Below are 12,612 nucleotides of genomic sequence, written 5' to 3'. Positions count from 1 at the left end.
GTCAATTTTTTAATGTCTCGTGCCTCTTTTTGTTCATTCTCATATCCTATCACCTGGCACACAATAAGCACTTAATACATATTTGGTGAACAAATAATCAACAAAGGGCTTTCAGTTTGTTCAAGGCTTAGAGTTGTCTTTCTTCTGTTTTTACTTAACCCTTATTATATCCCGCCCCATAAAAGGATCTCTTTGTAGAAGATCCAGGCAATAATACATTTTGAAAGCTGGGTGACTAATGTCCCACGGTGTTTGAAAATTGCAGACTCTGACAGGTGCCTAAGCTAACAGAACATGGTATCTATGAATCCTCCCTATAACATATACCCTTGGAGTCTAGGGAATCTTCCTTTCCTGGTATCTCTCAGATTAAAACTGCTCGGGACAAAGTACCTAAAATGCAGCTGATTCACTGACCTTGAGCAAATTGACTCTGAAAAGCAGAAGAGGACGTGAGAAATGACCATCTCTACACTGGCAGGAGGAGGTGGGCAGTAAGGACAGGGGACTCCATGCACAGCTGTGCAGGTCGTACCCTGTGCATGGGCATCCAACTAAGGGAGTAAATGGAGGCTGAAATCTAGCCAGGATCATTTCCCTGGATATGAACCTGGGCAAAAGGCTGTGCCAAAGGAGCCCTAAGGACCAGAGGCAGCCGGGGTTCTCTCCCAGTGAGGAGTCCTCAGGCTCTTAGGAAGACCAACGAAGTAAAGAGGGAGTGATGGAGGGAACCTGCGCTTAGCAGTCAATCAGAAGTCAGTGAGGAGGAGTATTGCTCACTCTGATGGCCTTACTCTATGAACCATTGATTGCCACCCTCACCTGCCCACATCCCTGTATCCTGCCCTGGCACGTTCAGTTCCCAGAGTGATAAGGCCTGTCTCCTAGTAACAGCAGAAGAGATTTTTAGAAGACATTTAAGACCAAAGCTGTTAGAAAAAGGAAGAAGCCCCCCAGCTTCCCTGAAGATGAAGGGAGAAGGGACAGCAGAAAACGGGGCTGCTGACCTGCCTGCCCAGGTCTTTGTATTGGCTGGCAGTATAAGGCTTCCTTTCCCCAAACGTGGATGGGTTCTATTGACTCTGGAAAGAAGCCGTGTACACAGCCCAATACAAAAACAATCAAGTACCAAATGGCTTGAAAAAAAGTTACCCACATCCATCCCTATTCTATTCTTTATGGTACATGGAAACTGCTGGGCTATTTCTAGCTCTAGATGCAGGGGTGCTGATGAACAGTGGGGTTTCTGCAGCTAATCTCTGATAGGACCGAGCTGTTGCCACCCCGCAGAGGTGCTAGGGACAGGCGGCTTGGCTGCACATGGCCAGCACATGGTGGGTGGGCGGGAGGACGTCTGGCTGGTTGGGGCGAGGGGGAATGGAAGCGGCTCTGAAAATGCATTTTGGAAGCAATAAGCTGAAACGATGTGGCTCCATGTGCCTCTAACACCACCTTGCTTCGAGTGCTCTGTGCTTAAAAAAGGACCAAAGAGAGAAAAAATGAAAACACTAGGGATATCAGTGCAGCTTCTGGGGCTGTTTCTCTTGCTTCAAATCTGGAATGTCATTGTGGAGGTCCAAATGCCGCTCCTGGGGCACCTGGGTGTCTCAGTCAGTTAAGTGAGTAACTCTTGGTTTCTGCTCAGGTCATGATCTCACAGTTTGTGAGTTCAAGCCCCAAGTCGGGATCTGTTCTGATGGCTGGGAGCCTGCTTGGGATTTCTCTCTCCCTCTCTCTCTCTCTCTCTCTCTGCCCCTCCCTGGCTCGCTCGCTCTCTCTCTCTCTCCCCAAAAATAAATAAACATAATTTTTTTTTTAAATGCAGTTCCTTTCCCTGATGGAGAATCTTCAAAACATCAAGGGAAGGGGAGAGAGGAGAAGGATTGACTCAAACTGCAAAATTTCATAGACTTTGAAATCAGATGACTTTGAGTTCAATTTCTGTCTCTTTTATTATCAGGAGTGTGACCTTAGGCAGCTGCTCAAACACTCTTGCCTCATTTTCCTCACCTGTAAAGTGGGGATAATCCTAGAGGTAGCAGGCCTGAAGTATTTTGTTTTGGTTGGGGGCTGCCCTTGCATGGTCAGCCCTTTGCCCATGGTTCTCAATGTTCACTTCCTTCGAGTCAGTCAGTCTTTCCCAAACCCAGGACCCTGCTGATGCCTCTTCAGCCTCTGTTAGGACAGTATGCATTGTTTTTCATTTTTATGTTTTATGTCAATGGAAAGCTTGCAATTTTTGCACACTCAAGGAACAAGTAGAAATGTGACTTACATTCCATATGTTACATTACTTGCATAACAAAATCCAAACACTGTTTGGATGGTTTAAAATATGCTTGCTCTAGGGTATAGGATGTCAGCCATCGGTCCCCATCAAAGCTATGTCTCCAGCAACAGTAATACATACACTGAAATGATTTTCGTAAGAATTAAGCATGTAAGTCCTTAGCTCCATACCTGGCATACAAGTGCTGAGGAAAAAAGTGGCTTTTGTGGCAGGTACGTATTTGTAAACACCACACTTGAGTACAAAAAAAAAAATTACCCCAATACTTTCTAAATCAGATGACATCTTGCCCTGAGCCTTTACCGTCTACATCTTATTCATTACTGGAAATATTCCCTTCAAGATATGAGAAGGTCTGAGGAAACTTACATAAAGCAGAACTTTCGAGGAGGCTCTCTGGCCTCCGGCCCACACCCGTCAGTTGCTGATGTGCTCATTGTCCAAGCACTCAGGGGGCGGGGCGCTCAACTGCTTTCACTCCTTGCTTAGGTCCACAGTGTTTACAGGAGCTAGAACCCCAGTTCCTAGCACCCAGGTCCCCCCACCTTCCCAGCCCTCCAGTTTACCACCTCACTATTTTCCTCTGAGAACGAGACGTATCTCTGGTGACTGCAAAGAAGCGGAAACTCCATTACCTGGCCTCCTGGAGTCCAAACCATGATTCTGTTGTCAGGCTTAAGGACCGTCTTCTTTTCCTGGAAGGGAGGAGGGCCAGACAGGGCTGCTTCAGCCTCTACTTCTCCAGGCACCAAGTAATCATCTTCCAAGGGGGGCCATTTCTCTTTTAATTCCTCTTTTACTGCATTATCATTATTATTTTTGAATAATAATAACAGTATATATCATCTTATCATAGGAATTTAGGACTCTTTGGTCATATTTCATTTTGAGAGTCATGAACACTCAGAATCCCATTCGGTCTGGTGCCAAACAGAGACCTACAGCCGCAGAGCAGAAATGAGCTCAGGCCCATTGTGAAATAGAGCTCCGTCTTCTCTTTGTTTTCTGCTCCCTCCCAGACAGCGCCATGCTAAGGGTGCCGGGGTGGCTCAGTTGGATAAGCATCCGACTTCAGCTCAGGTTATGATCTCACAGTTCCAGAGCTCGGGCCCCATGTCAGGCTCTGTGCTGACAGCCTCAGAGCCTGGAGCCTGTTTCAGATTCTGTGTCTCCCTCTCTCTCTGCCCCTCCCCTGCTCATGCTCGCTCTCTCTCTCTCTCTCTCTCTCTCTCAAAAATAAATAAACGTTAAAAAAAAAAGGCAGCACCATGCTTAACTTCACTGCTAATCTCTGTGAAATACCCTCCGCTTACCCTTCTCTGTCAGAGACATTTCCTACCTCATCCGTGAGTTGTTTCCGCTTGACTACACTGTGTGCTGGGGAGAGAGTGGTTCTGTAGGCGTCTGATCCTCTCAAGAGAGGAAATATGTTTGCCTGGGATCTTTCTGCAGAAGGCAGCCAGCAGCACAATGTCGTGGTCTATATGTAAAACATCTGACTTTCCTACTAGTGTGGTTAAATCTTCTGTTTTCTTACTCAGCGGGAGCTTGCTGAACACTGATGTTATAGTTGCTGGCTGAGAGATCACGGCTCTGCAAATTACTTCTAAGGGTATGCAGCTTTTCTAAAAGGCGTCAAGCAAGGTCAGCACGATGGACATTTGTCTGATAGCCTCTGGGGTTAACGGGCGTTTTTGTTTACTTCGAGGAGGAAAGGAGAGGAAAGGATGAAGACCTGTAGTCTGCAGTCCAGAAAAGCTTTGTTATTGGCTGCTACCACATGTGTTTCTAATTTTTTCATCCATGAAAGAAATAACTAATAAATATTTGCAAACTTAGCGGTCACCTCTTAATAGGTTTATTTCTGCTATTATCGAGTGCTTCTTAAAAGTCATCAGAGTGTTGAGGAAGTAGATGTGCCTTTGTTGACAGTCCAAATAAGTTAGGAAGCCCAAAAGGAGAAGGATGGGAATGGGCCCAGACAGACACGGCTGATGACAGAAAGCTACACTGTGTTCTCTATCACAGGTTTTCCAACCTCTGATTCATTTGTGAAGCCAAGAGAGATGTTTTACAGGGTTATCAGGAGGACTTCAGCTAAAGATGATAAACACACAAGTGGAAGTACTTCACTCACTCTGAACGCTTAAGAACTTCTAGATAAAATATAAGCAAAATGTTCTTAGTATATGACTTAGCATGAAATCAAGAAAAGAAAATTGCCAAGTTACAGAAGCAAAAAGAAAAATCAAAGCCAGGGGTGAATAGGAGTTGTACTGTGCATAAGGTGAGATCTGAACTCATATTATCTACAGAATGTAGAAACCCAGGCTATGATCCTAACGTTAAAAACTTGTCTTGGTCTTGGGGCGCCTGGGTGGCTCACTTGTTTAAGTGTCTGACTTCGGCTCAGATGATGACCTCACAGTTTGTGAGTTTGAGTACCGCATTGGTCTCTGCGCTGACGGTGAAAAGCCTACTTGGGATTCTCTCTGTTCCTCTATCTCTGTCCCTCCCCCCTCCTCTTTCTCTCAAAATAAATAAACTTAAGGAAAAAAAAAAAAAACTTGTCTCAGCCTTGATGTAAAATATGATTTCGTTGCATACTTACCATAATGAGTACCGAGTCATGTATAGAATTGTTGAATCACTATATTGTACACTTGAAATTATTATAATGTATGTTCACTATACCTCGATTAAAAAAAATAGTAAAAAAGGAAAAAGAGCTCATTGAAAGAGATTTAAAAGACCCCCAGATGAGGGGTGCCTGGGTGGCTCAGTCAGTTAAGCATGGGACTTCAGCTTGGGTCATGATCTCACAGTTTGTGAGTTTGAGCCCCACATTGGGCTCTCCACTGTCAGGGCGGAACCCCCTTTGGATCCTCTGTCCCGCTCTCTCTCTCTCTCTCTCTCTCTCTCTGTTCCTACCCTGCTTGCACATGTGCGCTCTCTCTCTGTCAAAAATAAATAATCTTAAAAAAATAAAATAAAATTCCTCCAAATGAAAAATAAGTTATGTTCAAGGGTATGAAGACCTAGTAACATGAAGATCAATTTGCCCCAAGTTTATCTGTAGTTTCAATCACTGGAAATATTTTGTGGATATTCTGCAGAAAAACCCCAACTGCTTATAAAATGCATATGGAAAGGCAAAGGGCCAGAAAAAGGAGACCAAATCCTGAAGAGGGAGAAGTAGAAGAAGGAGGGAGAGAACTTGCCTACCAGATATCAGAGTTTACTGTAAAATCCTAGCAATTAAGACATGGTGGAGGGGAGAATTGATGGGGGGGGGAGAGGGTGGGGGGTGGTAGGCAAAGAGACCACTCCCATGGAATGGAAGAGAGCTTAGAAATGAATTCATTGTATGAGAAAAACTTGATTCATAATACAGCAAGCATTATATATCAACCAAGAAGGGAATGGGGTAATCAAAAATGGAGCTGGGGTGGTGGCGGGTGGAGGGGCTGGTGGTCGCCACCTGGGTGGTTCCGTCAGTTAAGCATCTGACTTTGTCTCAGGTCATGATCTCAGAGTTCATGGGTTCAGGCCCCATGTCAGCTTCTGTGCTGATAGCTCAGAGCCTGGAGCCTGCTTAAGACACTGTGTCTCCCTTTCTCTCTGCCCCTCCCCTGCTCGCACTCTGTCTCTCTCTGTCTCTCAAAAATGAATAAACATTAAAAAAGTAAAAAAAAAAAAAAAATTTAATGGAGCTGGGATAATTGGTTAATCATTAAAAAAAAGATGGGGGGGTGGGGGGGTGGAGAAATTGAGCTCCTACATCATACCACACACAGAAATCAATTCTAAATAGATTAAATATTTAAGTGTTAAAAAGACAAAACTTAAACATTTAAAAAAAAATGTAGGATGTTCTTATGACCACTGAGTGAGGAAAATTTTCACAAAGAAATGTGCAAAAATATAAAAGAAACTATAATTTGAGTATGTAAAATAAAGTAAAACTTCGGTTCATCATAACATGCCACTAAGAGTGAAAAAACAAAGTAAAACATGAGAGAAGATAATGGCAACAAACATAACTAGCAAAAGATTAATATTTTGGATATATAAAGAACCTCTCTTAATTTTCTTAATAAGAAAAAGACAAGGTTGATGAGATACTGATATATTTGAACAGGCTAAGAGAAGGTTTAAACAGCCATCAGAGGGTTGGGATTAAATGAGCAATAAATTCATAAAAAAAAAAAATAAGCAGTTGAGAAAAACAAGTATTGATTCCATGGGAAACAAAACTGTTACAGGAAAGGAAAAGTAGTCTTACACGGCCCAGCAATCAAAGGTGTTTATGCGATCACAACAATCTAAACACTGAGTAGTGATCTAATCAAATCAGAGAATAGCCTATGGAAGGATGGAATGTGGGGAGACTGGGTGAATGGGGGGAGGCATGACTGGAAGCAAACTCAGACCTTATTTTCCATAGCAGGATTGCAATATAATGCCAGTCGCCCAAACTAATAAGCAGGCAAGAAACAACAATACGATCATGTTATTTAGAGAGAGAGCAGTAAATCCCAAATAATCAACTAATAGAGCTGAAAGTGATTTCTCTGGGGAGGAGAACAGAAGATTCCCTTATAGGACATTTGTCTCCTTTAACAATGAGCACATGTTGCTTTATAAAAATAAAAATGGACTCCCTGACTAATAATAACAAAGAACCAAACTGAAAGTCTAAGCCATTGGAATTAAAAGCTTGAGAGATGGATTAAACTGAAGAAGAGACACAGCTCCCTCTGAAGTTTTTTGGTCCAACCAATAAAGCAGGGAAATTAGGGTGAGACCTTGTCAAGCTAGAGTCTGCACCAGGAAACGGGCCTGCTGGGCGGGGCGGGGGGGGGGGGGGGGTTGTTTCTAAGCCACTCAGCAGGCCCAGCCCTGTCTTTCTTCTCTACAGTCTGGATAATGTCCCAAGAAGAGAGAGGACAACTAGTGGTACCATCTCCTCTTCTCTCTCTGTAGAGAGCCTCGATTTTCAGCATTACCTGCCTGCCCCACAACAGCAATGACCATTAACGGTAATTGAGCACCTGTTCTAAGCACTTCCCGTGTATGATCGTATTAGCGTTTCATCCTTACGATCACACTAGGAAGTAAGCATTATTCTCATAATTAAAGCTGAAGCACACAGAATTAAAAAACTTGCTTAAGTCACCCAGCTAGTCAATAATGGATTTGGGATTTGAACCCAGGCAGCCTTTCTCCAAAGTTCAGCTGTGTCGTGTTATACACACACACACACACACACACACACACACACACACCCCTACCTGAAGTCTTTGGTGAAATGGCAAGGAGTTTATCTTTGAAAATAGGTGGAGAATCCCTCCTACACCACAAATGAGAATAAGCTGAAAGCAGAATGGATTCGTAAACCAGAGGATTGTAAAATTGGTTATCGATCTTATTTATTCCCTACCTCATTTAAAAAAAAACATGAAGCAGCTTCCAAAAATGCTTCATGTACAGGAAGTAAATAAAATATGGGCAAAATTGAAAAAAAACAAAAGAGTCAAAGAAAGTGGATAAAGAAATATGCCAACCCAAAAGTTCAAGAAGTTTGCTGTATCTGAAAAGAAAGCCCAAATGTGAGCCTCCCAGAAGCCAACACAAAGAAAGACATGCAGGCAACGCAAAAATCTCATTATAAAATAGGAGAGAGTTGACTGAATGTTTACATGATATACAAGTTGAGTGCACGATAAAGAAGAAAGAGCAGGCAGAGTATCGTGTAATTATGTATTGAGTCACAATGGTTTTGGAGAAAGTTACCACTTTCCTTCAACAATTGGGAAAGCAGATTTGGAAAAGCTTCATGTGGCCCTTCTATTTGCCTTAAAGCTATCTGGCTCCTTTTTTAGACTCCCAACATTAAAACAACACTGCAGATTGCTTTCATAAGTCATTAAAACCATCTTTAAGGTGAATCCAGCTAATGCAGGGTCAACAAGAAAAGCAACCAGCAGAGATCCAAAGAGGACCTGAACCCAGGGCTGGAAAAATAGAATGTGAATGTATTTCCCATCTTCGTGGGGCTTCTTGGCAACCTTCTTCCTCTGCTATGTGGAGGAATTGATCGTGCAGATTTTGGAAACTCTGGTGTTCTTAAGTCAAGCTGGGCTGGACGCCAGCTGTGGACTGGCAGCCAAGTGCGCCAGACATTGGAGTCGAGAATAGAGTCCTTAGGTGCTCCTGGGATCCTGGGTGCTCTGAGAAGATAGCAGCCACAGCCACAGTGATATTTAAGAGAAGAAAACCAATCACTGATCAGTTCAAGTTCTTGTATCCTTCCTTGTCTCCTTGTCTCCTAGCCCAGCCATCCTGGGACCCCTCTCTTTTCTGGGAGATTAGCATTCACCCTAAGCACAAGGAGATTTGGAACTCAACAGAAATTCAGATAATCATTTGAAGTTACCCAGGTGGCCTTCCCTTGCAGCCTTGAGTCCCCTCTTAGCACAACCATCGCATCCTCCTCCAGCAACCCATTTCTCTCTGCCACAGCCAAACTTCTGGAAGGAGTTGTCTACACTTGCTGTCTCTCCTTCTTCATCTCCCGTCCAATATTCCAGTGAAACTGCTCTGGGAAGAGTAGCTAATGACCTTCTTGTCATTAGCACACCTCACTTCTTGTCTTACTTGGTCTTCTTGTAGCAGGGGACGATTCTTTCTTCAGTAACGCTCACTTCCCTTGGCTTCCATAACCCCATCATCTCCTGACTTTCCTTCTCAGGGTCTTCTTCGGTGCCCTGAGTTCTTAGTGCCCCTCTTCCTGCATGTAAACCTGGTACCCTGTGAGTTCTGTGAGGGGGGCTGGGAAGACTGGTTTGCTCACCATTGTTTCTCTCTCTACAATGTGACTAAACTCCCAAGGAGAGGGAAGGCAGCTAGTGATACCTCTGGGGAGAAACTTGCAAAGGGCGGGGCAAGTAGGAGGTAAGCAACAAATATTTTTGAAGGCATGAATAAATGCGAGTTTTATTCATATTTATTTAGGATTTATATCCTGATGACATTTAAAAAAAAGGATTGGAGGTGGTTTATGATGCTAAAATATACCCAAAAATATAGCAAAACTTTTCAAGAGAGAGAGAAATAATGGAAACGATTAAAAGTGGAATAAGATAGACACACTAGCTTGGGCAATGGAGCATTCACTTTTGTGCTGAGCTTCCTGGGAGGCAGAGCAGAGTGAGAAATACATCCAGGTATGTAGCTCTCATTGGCAAATTAAGAAAGCACACAAGTTTGAGTGTGGATAGAAATATTTTCTGGTACTGAATTTCAGTAGGTGTTTTATCAGGCAGTTACCTTTATAAGGTGAAACATTAGGTAAAACTCTGTGCGACCATCATTTTCCAAAGTGTCTAGATGCTTCTTCAAAGTGTACTTTTAGACACCCAGATGACACTAATAGAAAGGGGAGGCAATCCAAAATGTACCGTGGTTGTCTTAATTAGGGAAGTAGATTGAGATTGTGTGGGACGAACTCCTTCTGGGTACCAGGTACTCACAAGATGCATTCATACTGTGAACTCAAATACCATGGCTCTCTTGCCCTCGTTGGAAAAGTCTAATTTTGGTGGAGGCCAGGAAGGTATAGCTATTCTGATTTTCACAGGGAAACACACACACAGAGAAATCCTAATTCTATTTTTCTTCAGAGACTCAACACTATGGCATCATCAAAGCTCCTACTTGGAAGTGGGGGGAAAATCTGTGTTCTAACGATCAGGGCTCTTGGGAGCGTGTGATGTTAAAGTCCCAAAGGGAGAGCAGCTAGGATTTCTGCTCGTGCTTCCCTCTCCCACAGTTTTGGGTTATAGCCAAAGAACTAGGAACAATAAAAACCATGTTCGAAATGAGGTACAAAGAGATTATTCATAATGCCCTTTCTACATCCAACCTAAAAACAGAGTTGAGAGGCAAGATTTTCATTAAGGATTCTTGGAGAAAGCTGATGGTATGCTGAGCTGAGGGCCCCCACATCCTTGTACGCAAGTGGGATGAACAGAATGTGTCTCCTTCCCCTCACAGTAGAGGGGTTTATAGAGAACTTAATGTGCGTTGCCTTCAGTTTGGGGGTCACTGTGGCTTAGATCAGCCTGGAAAACCTAAATGGACCGGCTGGTGGCCTTGCTGGCAGAACCGGGGAGAGGACCGGGCCAGTGTGTGCAGGACAAAGAATGCGGTAACATGGAGCCACCTTGATGGCAGGGTTGGAGGGCAGGGTGTAAAAGGACTTCAGCTTAGAGAAGCAGAGACGTCACTGAATTTCAGGGAACCAAGGAGGGATAAGCAACCACTGGGATCTTGTCCGGTTGACCACTGTCCCAGGGCACACAGGTGAGAGAACCCAGTGATTCTGGTAAGGGGGTGGGGGTTCTCTGAAGACAACGGAGCTGTCATATTGGCCAAGTCCTGTCATATTGGCCAAGTCCTGGAACTTTCCTGTTCCCTTCCCCAGTTCCCCCTTCTCCTCCAGCAGTGGTGGTGGTGGGGGGGGAGGGACCTGGGGTGGGGGGTGAGGGTGGAGACAATGTGTCAGAAACTGGAGTCTACGAATCAAGAGAGGAGAAGTGGGAAAAGAAAATCAATCACATCGGTCCCCCCACTGCCCGCCCCCAATAGTTGGCCTGAGCCTGGAGCCAGGAGAGGCCTCAGCTTTCAACCTGCTTCAGAGTTTTCATTACTACATAAGACTGGACATTTTAATTTCTGAACTGAGGTTGCTTTTGTGACTTCAATGACCATAGGACTCTTTATGTTTTGCTAAATGGGGCAAGAAAGGTCAGAGGCTTTGTCTGGGTTTCCTTCCGCGGCCAGGGGAAAAGCCCACACTGTAAGTTCTAAGAGATCCCGGAAGACAGAACAAAGCTGCCGTGTGATACCTGGCCCCAATCACACTGGCACAAAGTAGCGGGGACATAAGCAAGCCCAAGCCCATTCCCGCCTTGAAGCTGGGCCAGCGAGGGCATCGAGTCCACGCAGGGCAGGGTTAGGATCCCTGCACCATGAAAGGAAAGGCCCTTTCCTGGCGGCAGAGGCAGGAAGCCGAGCTCACTCCCTGGCACCGGGGAGTCTGGGGAGCCAGGGCGGTGATGGAGAGAGGCTCAAGCAGCAGGAAGGGACTGGGAAGAGCCGGCCACGCTTCTAAAAACGCCCCAGGGTCAGGCCCAGCCACCAGGTCAGACATCAGAGGAGAAAGCCTGCTTCATCAGATAACACTGGGTGGAGGGCAGGCCAGACACCCAGGAAAGTTAGCCCGGGTGATGCGCCCTTGCGCCTTGGGCTCTGGGAAGGAAGAGGAGTTTGGAACTAGAATCAAAAGAAGGTATAATTAGAATCTGCAGGTAGACACAAACGAACTTGTAATACCTGCCCTCACGTAGCTGGAAATGCTCCGGGCGCTTTGCAAGAAAGGCGCAGGGAAAATACAAAGTGATATTATTATTGTCTTAATTATAATTAGAACCTACAAGTTGAGTCTTGAAAGACATTTATAGCACATCCTTACTTGTTTAGGTCAGCTTCCCAGAAAGAGGGGAAAAAATAGACTTGGACATTTTTAATTTAGATGAGAAACAGGTCCATGTGTCAGGGCTGCTATCTGGAGCTCCCCTATTTTAAGGATGTCCTTTGGGGCTCAGGTATATTAACGCGATGGCTAGAGCCTGAAAGCTCAACATGGTAGAAAATAGGCTTGTTTTTAAGCTTTGGAGGGCTACAGGCCAATTGGAAGCTTCCACCCCCTGTGAAGTAATGTAACCGGTAAAAAGGCTGGTAAATTATCCATGACGCAGGGCGTGTTGAGTGATGTGCAAAGCAGAGCATGAGGGAAGGATGCTGAAAAATTATCTAGGGGAACCCCGGTGGTTCTTGATGATCCCAGGGCTTACTGGGTGGGCTGAGGATATTCAGACATGCTGACCTTTTCCCTTTCACCTCCTACTACTCCTCTTAGAGGGCAGAGTGGGGCCGGAGGGGAAATGCCACCTGCTTATTTAGCTGTTAAAGGGCAGCGATGGGGAAAAAGTCCATGAGAGCAGGTTCAGGCTGATGGCTGTAATCAGACCTCTGCCTCTGGATTTCAGGGACCCATGCTGCTCCTGCACGCAGAGCACTTTGGGAGGGAACAATCCAGAACAATCCAGATTGGTCGAGCCAGTGAAACCAGAGGTGCATAGACTTGTGGAAAGAGTCATGCAGCTGTGTGGTGCAGCTAGGTTTGCAGGCTTTGTGATGACTGAAGGCCCGTGTCGCGTTACAGTTTATGAAAAGCTGGTTAAAAAAAAAAAAAA

This window comes from Herpailurus yagouaroundi, unplaced genomic scaffold (assembly GCF_014898765.1).
Source record: "Herpailurus yagouaroundi ecotype Mexico unplaced genomic scaffold, PumYag 221, whole genome shotgun sequence".
Classification (NCBI taxonomy): domain Eukaryota; kingdom Metazoa; phylum Chordata; class Mammalia; order Carnivora; family Felidae; genus Herpailurus; species Herpailurus yagouaroundi.
The sequence above is the reverse complement of the archived record's forward strand: the minus strand, read 5'-3'. Positions refer to the sequence as shown.